Source organism: Pan troglodytes, chromosome 7 (genome assembly GCF_028858775.2).
Source record: "Pan troglodytes isolate AG18354 chromosome 7, NHGRI_mPanTro3-v2.0_pri, whole genome shotgun sequence".
Lineage (NCBI taxonomy): Eukaryota > Metazoa > Chordata > Mammalia > Primates > Hominidae > Pan > Pan troglodytes.
Window position 1 is genome coordinate 31025224 of NC_072405.2, and position 5490 is coordinate 31030713.

Consider the following 5490-nt stretch of genomic DNA (forward strand, 5'->3'; position numbering starts at 1 on the left):
TGTTTTTTTTTCTTAGCCTCAGTTTCCTTGTCTGTAAATTGGGATAATAGTATCTACCCCTTAGGAAGAATTAAATTAGATAATCCTCATAGAGTACTTGCCAGTCCCTTAAGCAAGCACCCAATAAACTGCAATTGTTGTTATTCTTCCCCACCCAGCCTTGTGACAGATATGCCCTTCCCTCTCGTGTGTGGCAGGAGTAAATTTAGATGATATAGGTAGTAAAAAAGGCCAGGTATGGAACTCCATCACAGACCAGCGTGATCATATGCAAGAAGTATTAATAATGTTGATTATTTAGGGGGGGAAAGGAAATCTGTGTGCCTAGTATCTCCTGGGCACTGTCCCAATCCAGGGATGGTTAAGGAATGGTCCCCGGTCTGAAGGAGCCCAGACATGAACTGAGCTGAGCCCTCAACAGCTGGTGGTGACACAAGGCAGGGTTCAAAGAAGTCACTCAGTTGCTCTCTAACACTCTGGAGCAGCCTTTCAGACATCTTTTGGGGGTGGTGTGGCTCCTGGAATGGGAGGGAGCCTTCTTTCCTCTGCTGGAAGGAACCATGCTGGCGAATGCCTGCCCTACAAGGTTAGGCCCTCAGTGCCCAGTGCCTGTTCAGGTTGCAGCCTGCAAAGATGTCCCCTGTCATCCTCGATGATGGTGGCAGATGGAGTCCAGGGTTCTGTGGCAGGAGGGGACAACCCTGGGTGTGGAGCAGGAGTGGGGTGTTGGAGTGACTGCTTTGTAAATGAATTCTCCCTTCCGGTTGCCAAGCCTTAGAATAGAAAAAAGTTTTCCTCCTTCCCTTCCTCCCTCCTGGTTTCCTCCCTCCTGGTTTCCTCTCTCCCTCCTGAACAGGAGCTGAAGGTGTTTGTCTGTTTTATTGGCGGGCTCAGGTGAGATTGCCAAGGGCCTAATTACCTGAACTCTAAGCCCTGAACTTGCTGGGGAGCGAGTAGGCACTGATTCAGGGCGTCCTCATCCTGGAGATGGTGAAAGGCAGGCCGGCTCCTCTGCAGCAGAGCCAGGGCTGCCAGCCCCTGGCCGCTCTCTCCTATGGAGTCCAACTCATCAGCTGCACTTATGGGGACTGCTGCTGCTTGTTATGGGCATGGGCATGTTTGTCTTGATTAAGGACAAAGGAGGAAGGAGATGTGGCCACTGAAATCCACTGTAGAAAAATGCAAAGTTACAGCTGTCTTGGTCCTTTTTTCTATAGTCACCTGTGCCCTCTGAACTTTAGCTGCCCCGTTTGCTAAAGATATCTAGTCCTTCTCTGATATCTTATAATAAAGAACTCCCCATACCCTGAATTAATTCAGTCTGCGGTGTGAGCAATCTAATTAATGCATTGCCCTTCTCAGAGGGTGTTTGCATTTTAAAAGAAAACGCTTAGGGGTGGTAATATATAACCCAGAGGAATCAAGCCCAATACTCAGCGTGGTGCCTGGAAAGTGGTAGGTGCTCATGAATGCTGGTGAGATGACATCTGGTTGTGGCATATCAGAGTCAAGGAGTGGGAGACTTGGGGTGCAGAGAGTATCTGGGTTCCTCCAATCACACTAAGCACCTGTGTACGGAACCCACCCTGGTGGGACTGCTCCTGAATGGCAGTTCTCTTGAGGGTCCTCAGTTGCTTTCCATTTTGGGGTGTGCCACAGGGCTTCATAGGCGATGGACAAGTCACAGTGGAATCCTCCTGGCCAGTCCTGCCTAGCGTTCTAGAGGTCATTGTCATTTCTTGGATAATGACAGCCAGCTCAGAGGCTAGGCTGGTTTTGCCTTGAAGTTTTAGGAAGGGAATGCTGTTGGCAGCCCCACAGATTCCCACATGCTTCATGAAGACCTTGAAGCTGGTGCTCCTGGTGGAGTTGGAGCTGAGCCCAGTCCCGGGAGCTGCAGGAGCTTCCGGGCTGTAGCCATGGAAGATGGGGGCAACTGATATCTGATGCCTGCCTTGGCCAGGCCTTGTGGACACATTTCATTTTCTTCAGTTTTCTTTCTTTCTTTCTTTCTTTTTTTTTTTTTTTAAATAGTGTCTTGTTCTGTTGTCCAGGCTGGAGTGCAATGGCATGATCATGGCTCACTACAGCCTTAATCTCCTTGGCTCAAGCAATCCTCCTGCCTTAGCCTCCTCAGTAGCTGGGACTACAGGTGGGTGTCACTATGCCCAGCTAATAAAAAACTTTTTTTTTTTTCAGTAGAGATGGGGTCTTGATATGTTGCCCAGGCTGGTCTCCAACTCCTAGCCTCAAGTGATACTCCTGACTCAGCTTCCCAAAGTGCTGGGATTATAGGCATGAGCCACTGTTTCAGGCCATAATTTTCTTCATTCTTTACAACAATCCTGTGAGAGGAAGGCTTTAGGGCTGCCCTTTCAAGTCTTAAAAGTCCAAGTAGCTTACTGGAGGCTACCTGGCTGGTCTGACAGTTGAATTCGTCCGGTGTGACTTTAAAACGAATGCTCTTAACTCCATCCTTTGTCCCCATTGTGGCTGTCAAGGGAAAGAAAAGGGGTGGTAGATGTGGGTAAGAGGAGGAACCAGGATGAAGTCTGTGGAGAAATCAATCTGTGGGAGAAAGGCAAGCTTGAGAGGCGCACCCCAGCACGCCCTTGGACCCAGCATGGAGGCAGGGGAGAAGCCATAGCCCAGAGGAGAATAAGGGTACTCACCATTCCCACGGGAATCAGGGAGGAACTGTTTCTGCCAGGGCCTCTCAGTAGGTGCAATGGCCACTGTGCCACTCTGCACCTGGCTATCCCTTTCCTAGGCTGTCTCGGAGGCCACCGGATCCTCTCCAAGCCAATTACATACGTCTCTTCTAAACACCTGTTTGTGCCTAAATTCAAACTAATGCATTATAATGATGTTGAAATAAGAGTGTTTTTGATTACACTTTAAGTAATTTCAGGTAGAGTCCGGTGACCAAAGAGAAAAAGTCCTATTATATAGTAACATTTACTGGAGGGATGAGGTGGCTCATGCCTGTAATCCCAGCACTTTGGGAGGCCAAGGTGGGAGGATCACTTGAGGTCAGGAGTTTGCGACCAGCCTGGCCAAAGTGGTGAAACCCCATCTCTACTAAAAATACAAAAATTAGCTGGGCATGGTGGCACACTACTGTAGTTACAGCTACTTGGGAGGCTGAGGCAGGAGAATCACTTAAATCTGGGAGGCAGAGGCTGCAATGAGTCAAGATTGTGCCATTGTACTACACCCTGGGCAACAGAGCGAGACCTTGTCTAGGAAAAGAAAAAAGAAAGAAAGAAAGAAAGAAAGGAAGGAAGAAAGAAAGAAAGAAAGAAAGAAAGAAAGAAAGAAAGAAAGAAAAAGTAACATTTTTTTTTTCCTTTTTTTCGATGAAGTCTCGCTCTTGTCCTCCAGGCTGGAGTGTGATGGCACAATCTCAGCTCACTGCAACCTTTCGCCTTCTGGGTTCAAGTGATTCTCCTGTCTCAGCCTCCCAAGTACCTGGGATTACAGGTGCCCACCACCACACCCAGGGCTTTTTTTTTTTTTTTTTTTTTTGAGACTGAGTCTCACTCTGTCACCCAGGCTGGAGTGCAGTGGTGTGATCTTGGCTCACTGCAACCTCCGCCTCCCGGGTTCAAGCAATTCTCCGCCTCCTGGGTTCAAGCAATTCTCCTGCCTCAGCCTCCTGAGTAGCTGGGACTACAGGTGTGCGCCACCATGCCCGACTAATTTTTGTATTTTTAGTAGAGACAGGGTGTCACCATATTGGCCAGGCTGGTCTCGAACTCCTCATCTCATGATCCGCCAACCTTGGCCTCCCAAAGTGCTGGGATTACAGGTGTGAGCCACCGCGCCTTGCCATTTTTTTTTGTATTTTTAGTAGAGATGAGGTTTCACCATGTTGGCCAGGCTGGTCTCAAACTCCTGACCTCAGGTGATCCGCCTCCCTTGGGTTCCCAAAGTGTTGGGATTACAGGCATGAGCCACCGTGCCTGGCCAGAAAAAGTACCATTTACTTTTCTGAAAAATCCACATTTACAAAGTGGATTGTCCTGGAGACTTCTTCTAAGATACAAGTCCAAGACAGCGAGTCACTGCCATGGGTAGTCCAGAGGATGAGAGTTTGGGGCTGGCTGGGCTGGGGCAGGGAGAGAAGGAAGATCTTAGAAGGTGAGACTTGTGCAAAGTGTGGTGTGTGGGTAAATGTCAGGTGTTAGCCCTGGCCTGGGAATCAGGAATTCTGGGTTCTGCTATGAATTATCTATGATTTTAGGCCAAGGCCTTCTTATTCCTGGCCTTTAGGAAGGGGTTGGACTGGGATAAACTACCTCTAAGTTCCTCCCAGCTCTGTTCATGAGTTTCTGGTTCTATTGCAGAAGGGTTGAGAGGAGACGTCTGTTAGAGTTCCTAATGAAATTTAGGGGCTCTGTAGGGCTTGGGCTGGGGTCTTCAGGGAGAAGGAGGAGGGATGACAGCTTGTAGTGGGAACTTCACTGTCTTAGCTCAGGGGTTCAGGGAGGGTAAGTGGGGTCATGTGCTCCAAAGGTCCTGTCATTCCCCCTGGGGGCCACGGGGAGAGCCCCTTCTCAGTCAGCAGGGACGGGCGTCTTTGCAGAAAGGACTCTCTGGGGATGGGGCTTTTTGGAAAGAGGAACTTCGTGATTTGAAATGAACCAGAAAAGGCGTGAGTGTGGGGGGACGGTGCAGGACGCAGTCAGGGGAAGCAAAGAGGGAGTGAGAGAGAAGAGTGAGTATTAGAGACGAAAGAGATGAGAGCACATTCTTACCTCCATTGCTTGCCACACAGCTGGCTTCTTGCTGGATAAAGGCTTTGCCCATGGGACAGACGCTGAGTCCAAAGGCTGGTAGTTTCCTCTTCTCCCTGCCCTGTGAGAAACAGCTTCGGGAAACCAGAGAGAGTTGCAAACCCTAGATCAATGTCTCTTATCAGCTCTCAGCTTCAGGAGCCTACTCAGCCTAAAACAATCAGGTGCTGGCCTCATCCACCCAGGTGAGGAATTGGATGGAGCCCGACTTTTGGTTTCTTCTTTGCTGTTCTGTGCAGTCAAAACTCTGGGATCCAGGGAACAGCAGTTAACGACTCTTTGGGGCCCAGAATTGGAGCTCCTTGGTGGCATTTGCATCCTCTTTCACCAGATGACTTAGGCAGGGCTTCCTGACCTTTGTCATGCTGTAGTTCTCATAGAAAATGAAACTTTTTACAGCCACTGCAGTAAAGAACCAAGGCTGCCTCTGGCCCCTGAGGCCAATATTGGCCCAACTGGAATCCCCTAGAGGGCTGCATGTTGGCTAGGAAGCTCTGACTGATGGCATGGGCTTCCCTGCCAGGGCTCATGGTGCATAGGCGAAGGAAGAGGGGCGTGATCTCTCTCAGACGCTGAGAATTATTTGGGTTGCTCAGAATTACTTGGCCTAGGGTCACCCAGAAAGTTACTGAAGACAAGAGATGGTATCCAAGCTCCCTAGTGGCAGGGACTGAATCTCACTCATCTTTGT

The 5490-nt window shown here is 49.3% G+C and overlaps 1 long non-coding RNA gene across 1 annotated transcript; it reads right to left on the reverse strand.

Moving 5' to 3' along the window:
- Positions 1 to 264: 264 nt before the first annotated feature.
- LOC134810837 (uncharacterized) lies at positions 265 to 5188 on the reverse strand. The gene is made up of 2 exons (XR_010159445.1): positions 4761 to 5188; positions 265 to 2493 (listed from the first exon to the last, which is right to left on the reverse strand). It is a non-coding gene; the product is annotated as an uncharacterized LOC134810837 (long non-coding RNA).
- Positions 5189 to 5490: the final 302 nt, after the last annotated feature.